A 26,156-nucleotide genomic window follows, 5' to 3' on the forward strand; every position below is an offset into this window, starting at 1 on the left:
TCTTTTTTCTTTTTTATTTATTTATTTATTTATTTAAACATCAACCATTTCTGTTCAGTGCTAAAGCTTAACTCATCACTACACAGATACTCCCAAATACATGCCTCTGGCCAGCACCTCTGCAATCTGTTTTCAAATGTCTGATGCTCAATACAATGTCATTGCTTCCCACCCTCAATTCACCATATCCAAAATTAACTTCACCATCTCTTCCAGCTTCCCTAACTCCTCATGCTCCTCTCCTTCTCCCCTACAATACCTTATAAAACCAGCTCCTTCTGATACACCACCCAAGTACCCAGAGTCAAAATGGTCCTATAATCTTTGACTAAGGCCTTTCCTTCACTCTCCAGCCTCTTTTAATACTCCCTGCCTTTATAACCTGTCCTGAGAAACTGCAATGGGCTCCTAAGAAGTTTCCCCATTCCACTGTATCTACCACCTCCTCTACTAGATTAACCTTAAAGCTCAGTTCTAACCAGTTCATCATTGCCCATAAAGAAGTCAATGGCTCTACCATTTCCTTTGAAATTGAATACAAGCCATTGCTGGGGGCTTAAGTCCATCCAGAGGGAGCCAAGTTTGCCTTACAATTTCATCTTCCACAACTCCCCTAAATATATCCCTCTCTTGAAAAAGCCAAACAATTCCCACCTCTGTGCTTTTGTGCATGCTATACCTTGTAACGGACTACCCTCATTTATCTAATCTTTACCTGTCACAACCCATATTTCTCCTTCAAAGGCCTATCTCAAAGTAGTTCCTCCATGAAGTCTTTCCTGTTTTAATCACTTTATTCACCAATACAGAATTTCATCACTTCCTCCTTGGAACACTCAATTCTCATTAACACTTTGTTTACACATATTACAACATGTGTACCCTCTGCCTGACTTATTCTTTGTGCACTTGTCTTCATTAACACTAACCCATTCACCAGACTACAGCTTTTCAAAACTGGTACTCTACTCTGTATTGTCCCTCTTTTGTTCCTTTAAGCTCCTGTCATCCTACCTCTCTTGTTGCAGAGACTCAGGAACCCTCTGTAATAGATGAATTCTGATCTAATGAGGCTACAAAAAAAAATTTTTTAAGTACATAGCCCATGGAGGGGCTATAAGGATAAATCGAATAAGAGATTGCTTTCTGACTTTTTTGTTATAAGCTGAAACTCTGCCTGGAGAGAGATTTTTTTTAACAAGACCCTCAAAATCCACTAAACCAAATCTTCCTACAAGAGTATTTTCAGTATAACATTCCTCTGCTTGCACATGTACAGTAATTTAACATGGGTTCCAGGGGCACCTGGTTAAGCCTCTGCCTTTAGCTCAGGTCATGATCTCAGGGTCCTGGGATGGGGCTCCACATCAGGCTCTCTGCTCAGCAGGGAGCCTGCTTCTCCACGTCTCTCTTTCTCTCTCTCTCTGCCTGCCTCTCTGCCTATTTGTGATCGCTGCCAAATAAATAAATAAAATCTTAAAAAAAATAAATAAAATGGGTTCTGAGCTAGGCATTCTCTGTTTGACCCCAGTCTCCCCACACAAACTTAATCTCTATCCTTCCTTCTATCTTCCCTCTGCTTTATACCTTTTGAGGCTGACCTCTGGGATTACACTGTCCAAACTACCCCGGTTTCCAGGTAGGTCAGGCCAATGAGAGGCATTAGAAAGAAATCAGAGAATGAGAAGAAAAAGAAAGTGGTCCTTATTTCCCTGGCTCCCTCCCCACCTCAGAACCCTTTCCTCTACAGCCAGAGGTACTATCCACTGGTGTGGCATTCATTGTTTCTACTCTCATCAGGCATCAGTTTTCCTCGTCTTGGCCCCCATTGGCAGTAAGTATCTGGTTTGGGCGCCTGGGTGGCTCAGTGGGTTAAAGCCTCTGCCTTTGGCTCAGGTCATGATCTCAGGGTCCTGGGATCATGCCCAGCATCCGGCTCTCTCCTCAGCGGGGAACCTGCTTCCTCCTCTCTCTCTGCCTACCTCTCTGCCTACTTGTGATCTGTCTGTCAAATAAATAAATAAAATTTAAAAAAAAAATAATAAGTATCTGTTTTGTGAGAAGATAAATTTTAAGGATACTGAACAGGTATACTTAATGAGACTAGGCTCAATCAATATTTTCACACTGCAGTTTTAATTAAAAAATAAGACATTGCTTAAAGTAAGAATATCCCCTTCACTGCAGCCTTGTTCAGAATAGCAGAAAGAGAAAAAAGGTAAAAAACAAAAAGGGGAAACAACCTAAAGCTAACAAATAAGAAACTGGTTAAATGAATTATACACATACACTGGGAATCAAGGTAATCATCAAAATGAATGAGAAAGACCTACAATTATCAGGAACGTATTAAATTGGAATGATAACCATGATATATTAAGTTAAAAATACATTAAGATGTAGACCAAACAATTCCACTCCTAAGTATGTATCCAAAAAAACTAAAAGGAGGGACTCAAACAGATACTCATATTCCCATGTCCACAGCAGCATTATACACAGTAGCCCAAAGGCAGAAACAACCAGGTGTCCATCATGAATGGATAAACAAAGCATGTTATATATAGATATACAGAGGAATATATAGACATATATACAATGGAATATTACCCAGTGATGAAAAGAAATGGAATTTTGATATATGTTACATAGACAGACCTTGAAAGCATTGTATTTAGTGAAACAAGCCAGACACAAGAACAAATCTATGATTCCCCCTTTATGAGGCACCAAGGATAGGGAAATTTACAGATAAAATACCAAAGAGGCTGTGGGGGAGAGATAGAGGGAATTATTTTTTAATGGGTACAGAGTTTTTGCTGGGGATGATGAAAAAGTTTTGGATATAGACAGCAGTAATGGTTACACAACATTATAAACACATTTAATACCAGTGCATTGTATACTTCACAAATGGTTTAAATGATAAGTGTTATTTTACTATAAATAAAAAAAAAAGATTTAGAACACTCTGTAGTATCTCCATTTGTGTAAAAAGATAAAAATGAGATAATATATATGAATGCATGACTGGAGGGGTTTAGAACTTCTGAAACAAAGAAACTGGTAACAGTTAATTCTAGAAAAAATTGGAAAGTGGAAATAGAACACGAATGGGACATATGCATTTTGCCCCGACCTCCTTTATCATCATGTGTTTCTTACTATGTACATATATTAAGAATTTTTTTTATTAAAAAAAGAGAAGAGGGCGCCTGGGTGGCTCAGTGGGTTAGGCCGCTGCCATTGGCTCAGGTCATGATCTCAGGGTCCTGGGATCGAGTCCCGCATCGGGCTCTCTGCTCAGCAGGAAGCCTGCTTCCCTCTCTCTCTCTCTGCCTGCCTCTCTATCTACTTGTGATCTCTCTCTGTCAAATAAATAAATAAAATCTTTAAAAAAAAAAAAAAAGAGAAGAATTATCCATGTAAGGATACTCGTCCCACAGATGCCACTGGAAAAGGTTGTGGGAGAAATGATTTTCAAACAATCTCAAATACCACCCCTAGATTACTTACTAGTTACAAAGGGGAAAAAATGTGCATTTACAATGAGGTGATCTAGCAGTAGTCACCACATTAAACAAGTGATCAAATTTAGCATCACCTGAATGGATAAAGAAGATGTGGTGTATATATACAATGGAATACTATGCAGCCATCAAAAGAAATGAAATCTTGCCATTTGCGACGACGTGGATGGAACTAGAGGGTATTATGCTTAGTGAAATAAGTTAATCAGAGAAAGACAATTATCATATGATCTCCCTGATATAAGGAAGTTGAGAGGCAACGTGGAGGGTTGGAGGGTAGGAAAGGAATAAATAAAACAAGATCGGATCAAGAGGGAGACAAACCATAAGAGACTCTTAATCTCACAAAACAAACTGAGGGTTGCCGGTGGGGGGAGCGGGGAGGGGGGGTAGGGAGAGGGTAGTTGCGTTATGGACATTGGGGAAGGTATGTGCTATGGTGAGTGCTGTGAAGTGTAAACCTGGCGATTTACAGACCTATACCCCTGGAGCTAATAATACATTATATGTTAATTTTAAAAAATTAGCATCACCTAAAATGGAAAAAAAATGGCATTAAGTGTCTCCTGAGGTGATAGAAGTACACAGCATCTATATAGTGCTCATGCAATTAATGTTTAACCTGAATATACAATCTTAAAGAAACAATCAGTTAATTCAGATTGTAGGGCATTATATAAGACAAATGGCTTAGATTCTTCACTAAAGTTAATGTCACTTAAAAAAAGGCAGAGGAAGGTTCTAGATCAAAAGAGACTAAAGAGAAATAAAACCTAAAAGCAATATACCAATGTGACTGCATCTGATCAGGAAAAAAAAAGTTACAAAAAATACTTCATATCAGATGATAATGAATTCATGTTATTTTCCTTAGGTGAGACAAAGGTATGAAGCTGTGTTGAAGAATGTCCTTAATTTTTTTTTTAATAATAATTTTTTTTTATTTGTTTTATTTTCAGCGTAACAGTGTTCATTGTTTTTGCACCACACCCAGTGCTCCATGCAATACGTGCCCTCCCTATTACCCACCACCTGGTTCCTCAATCTCCCACCCCCCACCCCGCCCCTTCAAAACCCTCTGGTTGTTTTTCAGAGTTCAAAGTCTCTCATGGTTCATCTCCCCTTCCAGTTTCCCTCAACTCCCTCTCCTCTCCATCTCCCCATGTCCACCGTGTTCTTTGTTATGCTCCACAAATAAGTGAGACCATATGATACTTGACTCTCTCTGCTTGACTTATTTCGCTCAGCATAATCTCTTCCAGTCCCGTCCATGTTGCTACAAAAGTTGGGTATTCATCCTTTCTGATGGAGGCATAATACTCCATTGTGTATATGTACCACATCTTCCTTATCCAAGAATATCCTTATTTTTAAGAGACATATACTTGGGGGCGCCTGGGTGGCTCAGTGGGTTAAAGCCTCTGCTTTCGGCTCAGGTCATGATCTCAGGGTCCTGGGATCGAGCCCCGCATTGGGTTCTCTGCTCTGCAGGGAGCCTGCTTCCTCCTCTCTCTCTGCCTGCCTCTCTGCCTAGTTGTGATTTCTTTCTGTCAAATAAATAAAATAGTAAAAAAAAAGAGAGAGAGACATATACTCGAAGTATGCAGAACAAGTATCTTGGTGACTATAACCTCCTCTCACTTAAAACAAAGTGTGTGTGTATGTGTGTGTTAAGAGAAAAGAAAAAAGCAACTGCAGCAAAATGTTACAATTTTTGAAACAAGGTGAAAAGTACATGGGTGTTTACTGTACTATTCTTCAACTTTTCCACAGATTTAAGAAATTTTTAAAATAAAAGTCTGGGGAGGAACTGATCAGGAACAACTGAGCCCCAGTGACATAAAGAAGAAAGAAAAAAGATTATCTTTTACCAAAAAAGTATACAATAGAGTTAAATAATGAGTATTATTTTTCCATAATTAACCATGTCCCTCCTGATGGAGCATATGTAATAAATTCATTTATTCCCAGGAGTATCCGTAGCAAGCAAATCTCATTTTTAATTCCTTGCTACATAAATCATTTTCCTTTAAGCAATTACAGTGGTATCATCTCTATAAATTCAAGAGTTAGATTTGAAGTCTTACTCAAAAAGCAGGAAAAAAAACCTCCCATAAATAATAACACTAAGTTGCCTATTTTTCCTAGAAGGAAAATAAAAGTGAGACAGCAAGATGACAAGTTTACTTCAGTGTGTGCTTTATACAAACTGCACAAAAGGAAGCTAAAAAGTAGGGAATAGCTTGGGTTCAAAAAAAAAGAAAAGAGAAGGCATAACTTTCCATCTCTTAAATCTTCAACCCACATATTCATTGTTTTAAAACAGTATGAATTCCTATATCTAGGCAAAACTCTATTACAACATGACTGGATGTAAATTACAGCAGGGAAAATCCACATAACAAAATTGACTTAGAAATGTTTAGCTATCCGAATATGTGTTATGTCTTAAGAATTCACTTATTAACAAAACAATGAAGTCACACTATGAAGACCTGACTCAGAAGGAAATGGAAAGAAAGCTTGTCTTATTCCTCATCTTCAATCCTTCTTCCCTCCTAAAAATCTCTCAGACTGACAGAAAATACAAGAATTTGAAAATAAGTCCATCCCTGTGGAACTAATCCAGCTGTAAGCTTATTATACACATACTTCTGTATATGTATATCTATATTTTGATAAGAAGTTTTTAAAACATTTAAAGAGGTTTTAACTTATCTCAGAGAGCTTTTATTTTATTTTTCCAAGATTTTTATTTTTTATTTGACAGACAGAGATCACAAGTAGGCAGAGAGGCAGGCAGAGAGGGAGGGGGAAGCAGGCTCCCTGCAGAGCAGAGAGCCTGATGCCGGGCTCATCCCAGGACCCTGAGATCATGACCTGAGCTGAAGGCAGAGGCTTTAACCCACTGAGCCATCCAGGCACCCCTAAAACATTTTTTAATGGAAAAAAATTTTTCATGAGGGATGCCTGGGTACCTCAGTTGGTTAAGCAGCTGCCTTTAGCTCAGGTCATGATCCCACGGTCCTGGGATCGAGCCCCACATCGGGCTCTCTGCTCAGCAGGGAGCCTGCTTCCCCGAACCCCACCTCTCTCTGCTTGCCTCTCTGCCTACTTGTGATCTCTCTCTCTGTCAAATAAATAAATAAAATCGTAAAAAAAAAAAATTCCACAACACAACAGACTCCTTTCTTCTTCCTACTACTCCAAAAGTGCAGATAATCAGATGGTTTTATACACACCCACTCATACAACTAAAAGAGCCCATATAATACAATGCTCCAAAAGAGCCATGCTTTATTTTTCTTAATGCTTACCTGAACATTAAGGTCTGAGTTACTTATCTTTTGATCCACTATAATGTGAAAATAAGTGCCCCCCCCCAATTCTACAATAAAATGAAGCTTTATACTATTAATTGCCTCCTTCAGTTAACCTAATCCCAATCGGGATTCACCCAGCCTTTACTAACAGGTCAGCCATTAAAGTATGTGTGTGCTATAGCTATACAGCACAGTCTGCCCAAGATATTACCATTTTATGCCAGTCGTCTTGCATATACCCTTTTACCATGGTAGAGGCAAAAGACCAAGTATCTATAGTCTCTCTTTAAGAATACAGTATTTCAAGTTATAAAACAATATGTATAGAATTTTGAAAAAAAAAAAAAACAAAAAAAAAACTTCCTGTATGTATAAATTAGATGTAGAAAAAAATCTGGAGAACTACACATTAGAATTTAATAGTGGTTAATCTGCAGAGTTGAACAATTTTTACCTTTTGCTTTTGTATTTCCCTATGCTGTCTAAAAAAAAATTTTTTTTACAATTACATATATTAACTTTTATACTTAGGAGAGAATTATTTCCACTCGTTAAAATGCAGCTTTCTTTCTGATCCAAATCCTCATTTCAAAAGCACACTCTATTAATTAATATATTTTATTCATCAAAAACTGAGGCAATGTGATATATATGTGTATATACATATATGTATATATATATGCACACACACGTGCACACACACAAATATACTGTAGGACACTTTAGCTTAAAGTACAGAATATCTAATGAGGAATTTGAGAGGCGGAATGGGGGGTCCTGGGGGCAAGGAAGTAAAAAATGAAACAAGATGGGACCAGGCAGGGAGACAAATCTTAAGAGACTCTTCATCTCAAGAAACAAACTGGTTGGGGCAGGGTGGCGCCTGGGTGGCTCAGTGGGTTAAGCCTCTGCCTTCGGCTCAGGTCATGGTTCCAGGGTCCTGGGATGGAGTCCCACATTGGGCTCTCTGCTCAGCAGGAAGCCTGCTTCCCTTTCTCTCTCTGCCTGCCTCTCTGCCTACTTGTGATCTCTGTCAAATAAATAAATAAAATCTTTAAAAAAAAAAAGAAAGAAACAAACTGAGGGTGCTGGGGGGTAGAGGGGAAGGATGGGGTGGCTGGGTGATGGACACTGGGGAGGGTATGTGCTATGGTGAGCACTATGAATTATGTAAGACTGATGATTCACAGACCTGTACCCCTGAAACAAATGATATATTATTTGTTACTAAAAAAAAAAATGCAGAAAATCCAAATTCAAGAACCCATCTTACTGTGGAAAATATAGTACCTACCTCCCTTTCAGAGTTGTTTAGAGGATCAAAAAAGGATCCATGTGAAAGTACTTTAATGCAATACACTAATGTGCACTCTAACTACAAGCACATGAACAAACTAAACTCATATTTCGTATCTAAAGTAAAGGAGTCTTACTGGAGTTCCAATTCCCTTCTGGTATTAACAGTGTCCTCTTAGCTCAGCCTTCTACCTACATCTAATCTATGTCTTTGGCAAGTATACCTTTTTTATGGATAATCGTTTCCAGATTTCCACGTTTTCTATCTTCACTAGGACAGAGCCAGCTCTCCAATTCTTCTCTTATGGCTCTGATTCCCTGAAAGTGAAAGAAAATATGTCTGTTCTCTCCAAACAGATGTTAAAATCTTCTTTTAATCTGATTTCTATTTTATGATCTGCCATATGTTGTAATGTAGAGTAGTGGGTAGGCACATGGACTCTGGAGCGACACTACCTAGGTTCAGAACCAGGTTCTGCTGTGTCACCAACTCTGCAATGTAACCTTGAATTTGTGAGCCTCAATTTGCTCATCTGTAAAACTGAGGTACAACAATACATCGGTGCATAACGTTGTTAAATAGTGGTAAAAAAACATGCCTGACATATAGTAAATGTTATACATGACTTAAATCCTTTTCTTTTTATTTATTTATTTATTTGACAGACAGAGATCACAAGTAAGCGGGGGGGGGGGGGAGGCCCCCTGCTGAGCAGAGATCCCGATGTGGGGCTCCATCCCAGGACCCTGGGATCATGACCTGAGCCGAAGGCAGAAGCTTTAACCCACTGAGCCACCCAGGTGCCCCTTAAATCCTTTTCTAATACTGCTTCTCTAAAAGTATAATGCTGGGGCGCCATATAACATAACTATGTTATATAAACATGTTTAAAATTTCAAACACAAGGTCTGTTCTCAAATTCCTGCTGTGAAATCTGGCTTAAGAAACCAGTGATTGCTGCCCTTCCCAAAGCTATTTGAAAATTTCTGAATATGAACACTGACTTCTAAAAAGAAAGACATCAATGGCTAGCTAGCTACACATGGTAAGTCATAAGATATTACTCACGATGCCATGTTAATTTATTTATTGGCCGAACATCCTTTAAACAAAGTCTAATTATTCACTAAGTAGTCTCTGAATTTTCAACAATAAAGACTTGTACTGGGCGCCTGGGTGGCTCAGTGGTTTAAGCCGCTGCCTTCGGCTCAGGTCATGATCTCAGGGTCCTGGGATCGAGTCCCATGTCCGGCTCTCTGCTCTGAAGGGAGCCTGCTTCCCTCTCACTCTCTCTTCCTGCCTCTCTGCCTACTTGTGATCTCTCTGTGTCAAATAAATAAATAAAATCTTTAAAAAAAAAAGACTTGTACTCTCCCCTTAAAGGAGTCACACCACAGAACATTGTCAATCATCCCAAAACCAGTTTGAGCATAAATACAATGCCCTAAATAAACAATCTACATTGCTGAAAACTATCCAAAGAACACCACTAATACATGAAAAAGAAACAACGGAATTTCACTATTCTGCAATCCCTGATCAATTAATAAATCTAAACAATGATCATCAATAGCTACAAACATCCAAAGAGATAATAAAACCTTATGTACCTCCTGAAACACAAACCACTCCTATGAAGTATTCCTACAGTAAAAACAAAACTCTGACAAATCTATCAATTTATAGGAAATCAGCAGACAAAATAACATATTAAATGACATTACAGAAATGCAATCAGCAAAATGAGACCATGGGAAACTTACCAGAGCAAAGAGAGCCTCTTTTAACAAAAAACTTTAAAGAAGAAAAAGAAATAAATATACACACACATATATAAAAACACACATACAAGTATTTATGTAAAATAACCAGAAAGGGGCGCCTGGGTGGCTCAATGGGTTAAGGCCTCTGCCTTCCACTCAGGTCATGATCCCAGAGCCCTGGGATCAAGCCCTGGCATCAGGCTCTCAGCTCAGCGGGAAGCCTGCTTCTTCCTCTCTCTCTGCCTGCCTCTCTACTTACTTGTGATCTCTGTCTGTCAAATAAATAAATAAAATCTTTAAAAAATAAAATAAAATTACCAGAAAAATATGAAACCTGATTACATTTTTGGTGATATTAGAAACGTGCTATAAATTTATTTGGGTATAATAATGGTATTTGGCTTATTTTATGAAAAGAGAGAGAGTCTTAGAAATCCAAACTGAAATATCTGAAATTTACAAATTAAAAATATGTCTATGCTTAGGAATTGGTTCAAGAGAGTCCAAGGATTGGGGGTGGAGTGGTAGTGAATAGAAGTACAGAGGAAACAAAACTGCCTATAATTCCTGAAGCTCAGTTATGAGGACATGGAAGCTCTTTATACTATTCTTTCTGTTTTATATTAACATGTTTAAAATACTTTGTAACAAAAAGGTGGTTTTTTTTTAATGCTGTCTGGGAATTGAATTACCTGCCTAGGACTGCAAATAGTGTCTACATATTCCCACAACAGACTAATACACAGTCAGGCATAAGTGAACATAAATTTTCCATGATCAAATTATATTTATAAAGAACCAGAAGAAGTCATTTGACATGAATTTCACTAACACTCAACTCTTCAATAATAACCATTCTTTGCAAGCCTGTTTCTAGCTAACCAATTTATGGCCATGAAAAAAATACAGTGTTTCAGTATACTTTAGTTTTTATTTATTAAATAAAGCAACAGTCACAAAAAATTTGCAGACAATATTGCAGAGTCATCACTATCTTTCTAGTCCTAGTGGCCTATGGTACTTCTGGAATTTATCATTAGCAGACTTATTGCATAAGTGCACCAGTTCACTGAGCTCCAAAAGAACTAGTTTTATGTTGTGTACGAAAACCCTTTCCTACCTTCCTACTCTGAAATAAAGAGCCAAACCAACAGATGGCACACCAAGAGGGAGGGGGTGGTGATAAGGAGGCAGTTATAAGAGAGCACCAGGGAAAAAGAAGATAACAGAGAACTGAGAGATAAAAGAATTTAAGAATACAAAATATTCAGCAATTCCTTAGATTTTTGTAGATCAGAGTCACATTCTATCACTCATCAACTACTTTAAAGTGAACTGATTCTGTGAATTTGCATCTCACTTTATTCTCTTTCACAGTGTACCTTTAAGAGTTCTGAAAAGTCCCTCTTAATATCTCAGACCAATTTAAGTTAACCAAAACAATTCAAACTATTTCCAAAATAAACAAGGGAAACAGGAGACCTACTGAACTTTTATCAGCATTTCACTACTGCTATACATTCACATCAGCCTTTTCAGAAGCTACCAAACTTTTTTTTTACCTCTAAAAAAGTAAAGCACTCCACCTCTATCCTAATCTACAATACAATCAAAAAAAAGCATCAACATTACTGCAGTCTTAAGTGGTAGAAGGTTTTCATTAAAACATTAGTTTAAAAAACATTACAACAGGGTTGCAATTAGAATTATAACTTTAATCTAAATTACATTTCTTAAAAACAGCTAGGCTTTCAGGTTATTTTTCTTATAACATTAAGAACATGCCAATTACAACAGGCCGCCTTTGCCCATTCATCATGCCAAGTTATCTTCTGCTTCCAGATTAAGCAATTTCCAATCACCTATTTAAGAGCTCAAGCCCAGTAACACCATACAATGCAAAAGCCCAGGGGCACCTGGATGGCCGAGACAGCAGCTGCCTTCAACTCAGGTCACAATCCCAGGATCCTGGGATTGAGCTCTACGTAGGGCTCCATGCTCAGCGGCGAGTCTGCTTCTCCCTCTCCCCACCCCATCCCATTCACTTGTGCTCTCTCTCAAATAAACAAAACCTATAAAAAAAAAAAAAAGCGGAAGTCCACCACTCACACACACACACTGACAGTTTTGCAAAGAAATAGCAACTTCCTTTATGACTAGAGAACCTAATAAAAGTAGGTCTAACAATTAGAGGTTAGAGGTTATTCAAAGGCTCATTCCTCCAAGCTACCTCTCTCCTCTGTGGAAGCTTATCAAATATCAGAATATCTACCCTGTCTCTCTCACAGAGGTATTATGAAGATCAACTGAGAAAATGGTTACCAACATACTTTGCAAACTAGAAGCCATATACACTACACAAATATATATGTGTGTAGACACATGTACACACACACAAATATAAGTCATTACTATTTCCCTACCTGATTGTACTCTAGACAATTTACAGACTAAACCTGTTCCTTAATATCATTAAGTTTCAAGGTCTATCAAGAAAAATTTCATATTCCAGGGCATAAAGATTTACTAATATTTACCTTCCTATGGCAATATCCAATCCTTATAACAATTATTGTTCTCTTCTAACATCTATTTCCCCTCTTGGGCAGAACAGAACTAGAAACATTCTTTTTTTTTTTTAAGATTTTTTTTTTTTTAATTTATTTGACAGACAGAGATCACAAGTATGCAGAGAAGCAGGCGGGGGGGGGGGGAGAGGGGGAGAAGCAGGATCCCCAACAAGCAGAGAGCCCAATTTCGGGCTCGATCCCAGGACCCTGGGATCACGACCTGAGCCCAAGGCAGGGGGTTAACCTACTGAGCCACCCAGGTGCCCCTTGAACTAGAAACATTCTTTAAGAATTCAAAGCAACGGGGCGCCTGGGTGGCTCGGTGGTTTAAACCTCTGCCTTCGGCTCAGGTCATGGTCTCAGGGTCCTGGGATCGAGCCCCGCATCGGGCTCTCTGCTCAGTGGGGAGCCTGTTTCTCCCTCTCTCTCTGCCTGCCTCTCTGCCTACTTGTGACCTCTCTCTGTGTCAAATAAATAAATAAAATATTAAAAAAAAAAAAGAATTCAAAGCAACATGTGGCACCTAAACTCGGTCTGTCACGATGAGTTCCTCAACACCTATGTAGAATGGTCTTGCCCAAATATTAGTTGGATAGGATTTTATTTTTCTTAAAGATTTATTTATTTGAGAGAGAGAGCATGTGCACACAGTTGAGCAGGGGGACAGGCAGAGGGAAGAAGGCAGGGAGGGAGGGAGGGAGGGAGAGGGGGGGAAAGAGAGAAAATCTTAAGCAGATTCTCTGCTGAATGCAGAGCCCCAACAGGGTTCCATCTCATGACCCTGAGATCATGACCTGAGATGAAATCAAAGAGTCTGATGCTCAATGGACTGAGCCACCCAGGTACCTCAGTGGGACAGAATTTTAGATCAGCCAAAACCATTACACTGAGGTTTGCCATTTCCATACTCTGCCCCCAACAGTTTCTGCCAACACCTCCCTTTGTTACAGAATTCTAATTCCCGTTCCCACCACCTGCTAGCTGCGATCTTGGGCTACTTAACCTCTCTGTACTTCAATTTCCTTCTCTGCAAAATAAACAGGTTAAATGTGGCTTTTTTTTTTTTTTTGAAGTTCTGTTTAGCTCTAAGACTATAGGGTTTGTTTGTTTTTTTAAGATTTTATTTATTTATTTGACGGAGAGAGAAATCACAAGTAGGCAGAGAGGCAGGCAGAGAGAGAGAGAGAGGAAAGCAGGCTCCCTGCTGAGCAGAAAGCCCTATGTGGGGCTCCATCCCAGGACCCTGAGATCATGACCTAGCTGAAGGCAGAGGCTTAACCCACTGAGCCACCCAGGTGCCCCAAAATGTGGTTTAAATAATTAACAATTCAACCATATTTAACTGTGGTTTAAATAACAGATACAAGTACTTTCGGAGAAAGATGATTATCATATGATCTCACTCATATGTGGAATTTAAGAAACAAAACAGAGGATCATAGGGGAAGAGAGGAAAAATAAAACTACAAAATCAGAGAGGAATATAAACCGTAAGAAACTCTTAATCATAGGAAACAAACTGAGGGTTGCTGGAGGGAAGGGGGTGGGGTATGGGGTAACCGGGTGATGGACATTAAGGAGGGCACATAATGTAATGAGTACTGAGTGTTACATAAGAATGATGAGTCATAAAAAAAGAAAAAGACTGATAAATCAATGAGCTCTACTTCTGAAACCAATAATACATTACATGTTAATTAATTCAATAAATAAATAAATAACAGAAAAAAGTACTTAGAATAATACCTGGTGCACAGTAAACATTCAATAAATGTTACCCAGTATTATTCCTTTATACGTACATCTGTCTACTCCACCACACCACCTTCACTAAATTACATAAATCTCTCCATCATTCTCCATCATTTCTTCTTTTTAAATATTCTTTATTTATTTGACAGAGAGAAATCACAACTAGGCAGAGAGGCAGGGAGAGAGAGAGGAGGAAGCAGGCTCCCTGCGGGGCAGAGCGCCCTATGCAGGATGGATCCCAGGACCCTGAGATCATGACCTGAGCCAAAGGCAGAGGCTTTAACCCACTGAGCCACCCAAGCGCCCCCATTTCTTCTTTTTAAAAGAATGAACAATGTTGAGAAAACAGAAACTATGACCATATTTCATTACATATGATTGGATACTTGGTTGTATAAGAAAATTCAACGATATCTTCTATAAAAGACACTTCTGCTTTTCAATTATATTAACACATAGACAATATAATCTTTCTAGTTCTAGATTAGGTTATCCAATATTTCTAATACTAGCAGCAAAGCTGCTTACTTGAATTGTATCACATAAAACTGCCCATTGCCCTTGAACCAACAATTTTACAGTATAGTGACTAACACCACAAAAGGTCTTAAAACATGGCAAAACTTAAAAGAGCTTCTAAAAATGCTGCTATAGTCCTTCTTTCTGACTTCTTTCAGACCTTCTTTCTGACTTTATAGTCTATTTAAGGAAAAAACAAAACAAAACAAAACACTTGGACAACAACAATGTATATCCCCAAAATCAAAATCCATAGACTTTAAATCAAGAGCTTAAAGTGAGAACAAATAGCTTGCCAGAGTAACAGAAAATATTACTATTCTATTAACATCACTACCATTATATTTAGAGAACAAGCAAACACTGCAAGAACCACAAGAGCTGAACTCCAAGTTAATTTTTTATATATTACTTAGCACAGCCTATGCACAATTACATGCCCTTGACAATGTTATAAATTCTAAATCTTAACATTTCATATGTGAGAAACCAATGCAAAAAAATTCATGCTGTTTAACTGATTAACAGTTCTCCTTCAGGGACGCCTGGGTGGCTCAGTCAATCCAACACCAGACTCTGATTTTGTCTCAGGTCATGATCTCAGGATCGTGAGAACAAGCCCCACATCCAGCTCTGTGCTGGACGTGGAACCTGCTTGGGATCCTCTCTCTTCCTCTCTTCCTACCTACTCCCCCATCCCCCATTCCCCCGGTCTGTGTTCATTCTCTCTCTCTAAAATAAATAAATCAATCTTTTTTAAAAAAAAAATTTCTCCATTTGGCACAAAACATTACAAAGGTAGAATTATTTAATCTAATATAGAGACAATTTTACTCCATGGTCAAGTTCCTAGAGCTGCATTCCTAGCTTACTATGTACCAGGGACTTTTAGAACCACTGGAATGATTAAAACATATAGGTTCAAGCTCTCGTGGAGTTTACATTCTAGTGAGGAAGACAAATAATAAACAAGTAGACAAGTCATTAAATTTTAGGAAGCACGAATGCAAAAAAAAAAAAAATAAATAAAACAAAAGAGACAAGGAGAGCAGAGGGAAGATGATCACTAATTTTTATAGTGTGATGACTGACAATTTCTCTGAAGAGGTAAACTCTGAGAACTCTTCTTTAAGAACACTTGAATGATGTGAGGGAGGAAACAGTGCAAAGACCTGAAGGAAGAGCACTATAAGCTGAGCAAGAATACCAAGCCCTGGAAATGTTCCTGTTGTGACCAAAGAATCATAAGGAGTTCAGTGTAGCAGGAAAGGAATGAACAGAGAGATAGGCCGGGATTAAATACATCATGTAGTGCCTTGTAAGCCAACACCAGGAATTCGGTTGTTACTTTAATTGTAGAAGGAAATCATTGTAAAGTATTAAACAGAGGAGTGGTCTATCTGACTGACAGTTAAAAAGATCATTCTAGCTACAAGTGGAGAATAGACTGTCTGAGACCAAATGAGAAAGGAGGAAAACCAGTTAAAGACACCACTGTAATTACCTAAGTAGGAGATAATGGTAGTTTAGACCAAAGTTATAAGGTCGAGACAACCACAATATATGATCAGATTAGAAAGATAGTCAAAAGATAAAGTCAAGAGGTTTTGCTCATGGGCTTGTTATAGGGTAAAGAAATGAGAAAAATCACAACTGACACCTAGGCTTTTGGCCCGACTGCCTAGTGAAATGGTCCAGCCATTACTAACAGCTGACTCAGGGAAATAGTGAGGGCAGAAATCACACCTTCTTTATTGTACAAATTCAGTTTGAGATGCCTATTAGTCAATGAAATATGAAATAAGCAGATGAACTATAACACTGGACCTCAGGGAGGGGGTCTGAGCTGAAGACATAAATGTGGAAGTCAACCAGCAAAGAGAGTTTTTAAAGCCACAGAAATGGATAAAGGTAGATTGGAAAGATTTGTTTAATTCTCACATCAGGCCTATGATGTAGCAACTATTATTATTCTCATTTTTACAGGTCAAGAAGCTAAGAGACTAAGACTTGTCCAACATCCCTCTGCTAGCAAGTGGGAGAGTTAGGAAAAAAACAAATGGATCCGACTACAATGACTTTCTCAACTGAAGTTCATCATCTAGACCAGAGAACTTGAATACTGGAGTGAGTATCTTCTCAATTCTCCCAAGGATGGTACATACCTAGTGCCATTCTAGGTGCACTGGAGAGAACTTAATTCTTTATATAGTGTGATTGTCCAAATGTCCTAGGGCATTTAGTTCTTTCATGGAACCCCAGCTGAGAAAAAAGACTTTACTATTACTCTATTCTACTACTACTACTACTACTACTACTACTACTACTACTAAGAATCCTTTAAAATGAGAAAGAATAAATAAATTAATTAATTAATTAAATGAGAACGAGATTGGTGAACAATGTAAATTACCACCCTCTGACTTTTCATGGCCTTCTCTTTTGTAACCAGTAAAATCTCGTGTCATTTGGGGTTTGTATTGCAACAAAAGCAATTTTATTTTAAAACTACATGACCTCTGCTGGTTCGAGTCACAATCAGCACTCAGCATCTTTTCTTAAAAACACCAGTTCATCAGAAAACTATGAGAATGTAAGCTCCTCTGGTGCAAGATTTTTTTGTTTTCATATAGACCTATCAAATCACTACACTCTACACCTGAAACTAACATAATATCATGTGCCAACTACACTTAATGAAATTTTTTAAGAAATCTTTGTTTTTTTCATTAATGTGTCTCCAGACTTGGAAGAGTATTCTTTCTGGGAAAGAACCTGAATTTCCTGGGCAGAACTTGCTACCTTTTAAGATGGGGATGTTTTTCTATATGTGCTGCTGAAGCGAGCACAGATGGGGATGTTTTTCATGTTGCCTTAGTATCTTGTTCCCACTAAAATCTGGTAAGATTATCCCCAATCCAGAACTGTAAACTTTCATTTCATCCTTAAGATTAACCTTCTTTCTTATGGAAATATGAAAGGTTCCAGACACAGCCATTACTGGTTAAATAACTACCATACCATGATTTCAATATGTAATGTGTGTACTATTGAAAATAACTAGCATATAATGTGAACCAAAACTACTATATCATACATACTCTGGAGAAAAGAATATTCTCCTTACAATTTCAGTTGTCCTTTGTTAAACTCCAGAAGTACTTCAATGCATGGGTATTATGAATCAATGTAGCAACTCCTATTGAATGCAAAAAGTTTCAATGAGCAATCCTGGCTAGATCAGAAAAGCATTCCATTGATTTCCCTGCACATAACAACCTACAACTATCAGTGTAATATTAATGGACAATTTATTTCATTTTCAAGCTGTAAGAACCTACCAAGAACAGGCATTAAGAGCCCCTACACAATAGGTTCAGGTCACTGAAATGACTACGGAGCATTTTAAAAAAATCAGTCACCTCCCACAAATAAATAAATAAATATAAATAACAACACATTCTCTGTTGGTGAGGTTATGGGAAAAATAGATATTCTCATACATTAACAGTGGGAATGCAAATGAGTATACTTCTGTAATATCTAACCCAACTACATACAGTAGTTCCCCCTTATCCAAAGGGGATAAGTTCCAAGATCCCCAGTGGATGCCTGATAATACCAAATCCTATATATAGTCTGTTTTTTCCTACAGATACCCACCCATAATAAGGTTTAATTTATAAATTAAGCAGTGTAAGAGATTAACAACAACAATAATAAAATTGGATAATTACAACAATATAACTGACCCTTGAACAATGCAGGGGTTGGGGGCACCAATACCCCATGCAGTTGAAAATTTGCACGTAACTTTTAACTATCCAAAAACTTAACTACTAAAAGCCTACTGTTGGGGTGCCTGGGTGGCTCAGTGGGTTAAGCCTCTGCCTTCGGCTCAGGTCATGATCCCGGAGTCCCGGGATCGAGTCCCGCATCGGGCTCTCTGCTCAGCAGGGAGCCTGCTTCCCCTCTCTCTCTGCTCTGCCTCTGTCTGCTTGTGATCTCTCTCTCTCTGTCAAATAAATAAATAAAATCTTTTAAAAAAATAAAACTGAAGCCTACTGTTAACCAGAAGCCTTACTGATAACATAAACAGTCAATTAACACATATTTTGGACATGGTATGTATTATATATTGTATTCTTACAATAAAGTAAGCTAGAGAAAAGAAAATGTTACTAGAAAATCATAAGGAAAAGAAAGTACATTTACAGTATTGTGTGGACCTGGGCAGTTCAAACCCATGTTGTTCAAAGGTCAACTAATACTGTAATAAAAGTTATCTGAGGGGGTGCCTGGCTGGCTCAGGCATGAAACTCTTCATCTCAAGGTCGTGAGTTCAAGCCTCACTTTGGATGTGGAGCCTACTTCAAAAAAAAAAAAAAAAAAAAGTTATGTGAATGTGGTCTCTCAAAATATTTTATTATACTGTACTCTCAATCTTATGATGATGTGAGATGATAAAATGCCTACATGATGACATCAATGAGGTGAATGACTTAGGTACTGCGATGTAACATTAGGCTACCAGTGACCTTCTTTCTGACTTTACATTAGGAGGAGGATCATCTGCTCTGACCACTGTTGACCACCAGTAAGTGAAACTACAGAAAGAGAAACTATAGACATAGAGGGACTCCTGCATGCTCAACTTTTTCTTCTTTTTTAAAGATTTTATTTATTTATTTGACAGAGAGAGAGAGAGAGAGAGAGATCACGAGTAGGCAGAGAGGCAGGCAGAGAGAGAGGGAAGCAGGCTCCCTGTTGAGCAGAGAGCCCGATGCGGGGCTTGATCCCAGGACCCTGAGATCATGACCTAAGTTGAAGGCATAGGATTAACCCACTGAGCCACCCAGGCGCCCGCATGCTCAACTTTTGACCCAGCAATCCCACTTAGAGAAATCTACCTTGAAGATATACCTCTAACAATACATATGGACAGGTCAGTTACTGCAAAATACAAGAAATTACCTACATGAGACATAGAAGAATGTTAAATAACATAAATACATAGAAGAATGGTTAAATAAATTAGGATAGATCCACAGAGTGGAGTGCTATACAGCTGTAAAAAAGAAGGAAGCCTTTTTTTAAGAAGAATAAACTAATTTGGAGTGATTTCCAGGACATCCAGTGATTTCCAATAAGTAAAAAAATTAAAGTGCAAAAGAGTATCTGTAAGATGCTACTCCTCATATAAGAAAGAAAGGAAAAAGCAAACAGTTGTGCAGTTCCTCAGAAAGTTAAACAGAGTTACCATACAACCCAGCAATTCCACGCCTAGGTATATACCCAAGGAACTGAAAATATACATCCACATAAAAACTTGTATGTGAATGTTCATAGCAATATTATTTACTATAGCCAAAATATGGAAAACCAAATGTCCAGCAAATGATGAATGCATGAATAAAATATATATGCATATAATATATGCACATACACAAAAAAAATCAATGAACTGGTACACTTTAGAAGGGAAAGTTTTGTGGTATGTAAACAGTACCTCAATTAAAAGTGTATGAGAAATGGGGCACCTGGGTGGCTCAGTGGGCTAAAGCCTCTGCCTTCGGCTCAGGTCATGATCCCAGGGTCCTGGGATCAAGCCCCACATCGGGCTCTCTGCTCCGCAGGGAGCCTGCTTCCCCATCTCTCTCTCTCTCTCTGCCTGCTTCTCTGCCTACTTGTGATCTCTGTCTGTCAAATAAATAAAGTATTTTTAAAAATTAAATAAATAAAATTGTATGAGAAAAAAAGAAAGGAACATAACAAAACACATACAATCTGTTCATTTGTGCAAAATAAATAATAGAAGGATTAACCAAAAAAACGAAGAAACTAGTTGTCTACAGGGTAAGAAAAATAGATGAGGAAAAGGGGATGAAGGTGGTAATACGAATAAGGAGTGACATTTCTCTGACTATATCATTTTACATAGTAGTATTTAGTCATGGTAATGTTTCATACACCTAAATAAATAAATAATCAAATCAACCAGGATTGAGGGGTAACCCAAAATGGAATACAAAGAGTAAGAAAAGAACCAAACTGCATTACAGATGAATAACGTAACACTAAAGGGAATGTTTTGGGAAAAAAAGAACTAACCTAAGTAACTTAGGAAAATAATACTTTGATTAGATACCATGAGGTTAAAGACCAAAAAAACACAAAAAACAAAAACAAAACTGTACTCTAATTAGAAAAATGTTTCTCATAGGGATAATGGGTTAGCAATCAGTAACTACTTGATGTGCACTATAAAAGTGAGCAAATATGATATAACCTATTATCTATATGATCTAGTGTCTACAGACAACGAGATCCAGGTTTTCACTATCAGAAAACAGTGATACAAATAAGAAGTCAGTAAAGGTTAGAATGAACCTTGTGGTGTCATACTAGACTAGAAGCTATCAATATGAACTCTATATATTTACTATACATAGAAAGATCAATATATAAATAAATGTGTGTGTGCTTACTTGTATGTGTGGGAGGGTTCGTATTTATACCTGTATTTCCTAGCACTGTCCTCTGAGGGCCTATGTGCAGTGACACCCCACTGAGTACAGATCTAGCAGCCAGATCTTGATTTAAATTCTATTCTCCAATAGAGTTCCTTAGACAAGGTGTTGATTCTAGGACTGGTACAAGGAAAGATACAATATGAGCAAGAAATAGCCTATGATACCAGAATATAAGGAAGTGTCCGAAAGAGAGTGAAGGCCAATTTGAAAAGGCTCTTAATGGCCAAAGCTGGAACAAGTTGAGAAAAAAAAAAAAAATACTATTGGAGGGGCGCCTGGGTGGCTCAGTGGGTTAAAGCCTCTGCCTTCAGCTCAGGTCATGATCCCAGGGTCTTGGGATCAAGCCCCACATCGGGCTCTCTGCTCAGCAGGGAGCCTGCCTCCCCCTCTCTCTGTGCCTGCCTCTCTGCCTACTTGTGATCTCTGTCTGTCAAATACATAAATTAAAAAAAAAAAAAATCTAAAAAAAAAAGAAAAAAATACTATTGGGTTACAACATGTAGAATAAAACAAATACCCATGAGATTATAATTACATAAATAAGTAACTGAATAAACAAATGAGAAAGAGGTATCTCTTCCTAACAGAAAAATTCCAATAATACATTTTTAAAAATAGAGGAAAATATAAATCACCATTAGGTAAACACCACAATAAATGCTGCAGAGAAGATCTATCAAGACATGCTAAAATCAGCAGGAGAAAGTTTGAGGAGAAACAGTATATCTGCATAGTCTCAAAGTATCTTCCCTATGATATGTATCAAAAGGAAGAACAGTAACTTTACAGTGGAAAACAAAGTAACGGTCACTTTAACAAAGTAATCAAGGTTAAAACATCACTAGCAATAAGACATACCAACACCATGTACCCTCGAAAATGATACACTGAGGACACATCATGTGTGTTTTCTTGCAAAGATGCATAACTTCGACCTAATCATGGGGAAAACATCAGACAAACCCAAAATGAGAAAAATTCTACAAATTAATTGACAGTACGCATCAAAAATGTCAAGATTATGAAAGACAAGGACAAACTGAGGGACTATCACAGATTGGAGGAAACAAGAATACCATAACTAAATGCACTGAAGTAGATTGTGGAACAGAAAAAAGACATAAGGGGTAAAACTTGTGAAACTGCAATGAAGTCTGTAGTTTAGTTAACATCCTGGTTTTGATCATTGTACTATGGTTATGATATCAACATCAGGAGATGATGTAGAAGAATATTATATAGGAACTCTCTGTACTATCTTTGCAACATTCTGTAAGTCTAACATTATTTTTAAGTAAACAGTTGAAAATAAGTAAAATCCATCACTTGATCATCTTACCCAACTGTCATATTTCCTTGCTCAGGGATCTCATCTGTAATTTAATATTCTATTAATTTAAAGGGCCCAGTAACAGCAGAAAAAACTAAAATCATAAAAATCATATCTGGCATCTAAAAAGTAAATTAGCTACTTTATGTTCCCCTACAGTTTCTTTTAGTCAAAAAAATTTACTAGCTATGGTGACTTTACTTTGCAAACTTCTTTTTTTTTTTTTTTAAGATTTTATTTATTTATTTGACAGAAAGAGAGATCACAAGTAGGCAGAGAGGCAGGCAGAGAGCGAGGAGGAAGCAGGCTCCCTGCAGAGCAGAGAGCCCAATGCGGGGCTCGATCCCAGGACCCTGAGATCATGACCTGAGCCAAGGCAGCGGCTTAATCCACTGAGCCACCCAGGCGCCCCTGCAAACTTCTTTTTAAGTGATGTGACCAATTTAATTGTTTTCAACATCAGGATAATCTGCAGTATGTGCCCATAACACATTTCATTTGTCTGTTAAGCCAAAGTCTTAGTTACAATTTAAAAAATTCTCTTTAACAGATTATAGTAAGTTTTTTAATTATTATTACATAGTTGTCCAACTATGAAATTCAAAATTTGTTTCACAAGTCAATTTGCTTTTATCCTAACACAAACTTCTTGCCACACACCAAACCACAAAGTCTTCATTATTGTTATTTTACTGAAAATCTGAATTTTAAAAGATCAACTGTTTAATATATTGAGTCTCTCTTTTTTCTTTTTTTAATACTAAGAAGGGAGTAATTTGGGGCGCCTGGGTGGCTCAGTGGATTAAGCCGCTGCCTTCGGCTCAGGTCATGATCTCAGGGTTCTGGGATCGAGTCCCGCATCGGGCTCTCTGCTCTGCAGGGAGCCTGCGTTCCTCCTCTCTCTCTGCCTGCCTCTCTGCCTACTTGTGATCTCTCTCTCTCTGTCAAATAAATAAATAAAATCTTAAAAAAAAAAAAAAAAAAAGAAGGGAGTAATTTTGTCTTTTTTGGGAAAAAAATGCTTGAGACATTAGAATTTAACTACTATTTACTATTTACATCCTCTACTAACCAATCCAGCCCAATCAAGAACATAGTCTTTGAAATTCCTTTAATCAAATAGGATTTGCAGAAAATGTTTATATTAATAAACAAAGTGGCCCATTTACATTTGCTTTCTCCTCATGCACCACCAGGATGTCTGCATTGGGAGTGGAATACATGACCAGCAAATCAATGGGAAAGTGTCATGCATAAACAGCATGACTAGAAATTTAAGAAGCAAAGTGATAAGAGAAACTTAGGGCAAAATTCATAAAAGTTTAGAATTACAAAAGGCTTTAATAGGCCATTTAATCCATTCCAATGACAACCCAAGAAAAATGACACTATCCTATTTTTTAAAGCTGCCAGATTTCTAACCTCTCTAGATGTTTCATTCTGCAATATAATCCTGTCATATAATTTGGGAGAAATATTACAAAACTATTCTTTGCCCTACCTAATGCTTTCTTTTCTAAAATAATACATTTTAACTCACTTGCAAGATAAACCCATGCATAGGTGCATATGTTTGCATACATAGAGACAGACACCTAGGACACTCAATTTTGCTTGTAAAAACTCACACCACAGAAACCTACAAAATCAAAGGCAGGTATCCATCCCATCCCAATCACAAAGGCACTATAACAAAGTGTCACATAACAATGCTGGTCTAAAAATAACCAATGGAAATCAATGTTATAAAACCTTGAGGTAAACAGGTTTCTTCCCACTGTGAATAATCATAGTTTGCCTTCCACAAACACTGCTCCCTTCCAGCGCCCACCACAGAAAAAACTAAAAACACTTATGTACTACATACAAGCAGATAATTTTTAAACTTTTTATTTTTAAAACCATTTATCTAACAATCATTTTGGAACAGAGTCCAAGGAAATAGAGATGGCAGAGTACGGCCAGTGTTAATGTAACAAGTAACCAGTTTTAATCAAGTGGGCCAAAGTAACTCAAATAAAACAAATCATTTTGAAGCATACATAGAATCGGGGAAGTCCCAATCAACAATGAGCCAAGGACTATCTGAAAAAATTGTGTTAGGAAACACACCAAAATGGTAACCATGAAATGCTATCTCTGGAAATGGAATTAGAAGAATGAGTTCAGATTTGGTATTTCTTTAATTCTGATTACCCATATTTTCTACTAACTACAGACATTATTTTAAAATTAAGGCAAATCTGTCCCTGCTCACAGCTCGCTGGGTTGGACAGCGTTTCTTTTACATAACCTCCTGGGAAAGGTGGTACCAGCTCCGGTCCTCGTGTTTCCCAAGAATCTACCACTCATCACAGAAAAGGTTTCACCATGTTGCCTGGGACAGCTCTTGTCATCATCATCCTCATCTTACCCACAGACTAAACAATGCATCTCGTCTCCTCTTCCTGGTAGCACAGGCTTTATAAATTGTTATTTTACCGAGGCAGGTAAGGTAATCTGGAGAAAGGTTTACCTGATGATGAGTTGCCCCCACCCAAAAGCAGAGGAAAGGATAAAGACACGTCGTCCCAATCTCCACCCCTCAAAAGGTGGTCGGGGACGGGAGGGCACGGGGGTCGCGGCTCTCCCACAAGAGTCGGCCCGCTGCCCCGACCCTAGCCCCGGCCGGGGAGGGACTCTCGTTAGCGGATAAAGGGATGCGGGAGAAGGTCAGAGACCCGACCCCCGAGGGGCAAGTACAGCAAGCCGGCGGAGGGGCGGGTCCCTCTACCCCTTCGGGCGAGCGGCTCGGCTTCTAAGGCGGCTCAGTAGGCGCTCAGGCTGCGGGAGGCCTTTGAGGCCCGAGGCCCCGCACCGCGCCGGGAGGGTTCTCTCAGGCCTCTGCCTGCCGCCCAAGGACCCCGGCGGCCCCCTGCTCGGCCGCGGCCCGGGAACAGCCCTGGCCGGCCTTGCCTGGCCCGTGGGGCGCACGCACCGGCGACCAGGAGGGCAGAAGAGACGTTACCATTCGCGACTCCGGAGCTGGCGGGGGTGGGGCGCGGCTCCGGCGACCCGAGCCCGGCTCGGCAGCGGCTGCGGCGGCCGCGTCCTTTATTTTTGCTGCAGCAGCGGCGACTTGTCAAAGGGAAAGACGTAAGAGGCGGCGGCAGCGGCAGCAGGCAAGTCTCGCGGGATTTGGGCGAAACTCTCGCGCAGTCTTGCTCTCTCGCTCCGCCCCCCCCCCCAGGCCCCGCGCGGGAGGCAAGAAGGGCTGGGGGAGGAGCGCCAGAGCTGGGTTGCGGGAGGAGGGGAAAAGGGAAGGAGAATTAATGGCGGGGGTTAGGAGGGGGGTGTTGTTGACTTAGATTCTAGGGACGCCCCGCCACCGCGCCGTCCTCACCTTTCGGCCCTTGCGGCGTCCAGACCCGTCCGTCCGCGGGGGCCGGACTCCGCTTATGAGACACAATTGGAGACGTTTCACAAAGGCCGGTGAGGAGTTAGGGGCCATCCAGGGCTCCCGGTTTTCCCCGTGGTGGGCGAAGAAGACCCCCACCTCC

At 39.0% G+C, this 26,156-nt stretch overlaps 1 protein-coding gene across 9 annotated transcripts in view; it reads right to left on the reverse strand.

Annotated features, from left to right (window-relative positions):
* HERC1 (HECT and RLD domain containing E3 ubiquitin protein ligase family member 1) overlaps positions 1-25,753 on the reverse strand; it is a 184,473-nt gene extending 158,720 nt beyond the window's left edge. For 7 of the 9 annotated variants that reach the window (XM_046007762.1, XM_046007761.1, XM_046007756.1 and 4 more), the window contains exon 1: positions 25,625-25,751. The gene's annotated coding sequence lies outside the window, so the exon portion shown is untranslated. Of the gene's footprint in view, positions 1-8,373; positions 8,468-25,594 lie in introns of all 9 variants that reach the window. The other 2 variants (XM_046007752.1, XM_046007753.1) reach the window with 2 other exon arrangements.
* Between the last annotated feature and the right edge of the window lie 403 nt (positions 25,754-26,156).

The sequence above is a fragment of the Meles meles genome, chromosome 6 (genome assembly GCF_922984935.1).
Source record: "Meles meles chromosome 6, mMelMel3.1 paternal haplotype, whole genome shotgun sequence".
NCBI classification, from domain to species: domain Eukaryota; kingdom Metazoa; phylum Chordata; class Mammalia; order Carnivora; family Mustelidae; genus Meles; species Meles meles.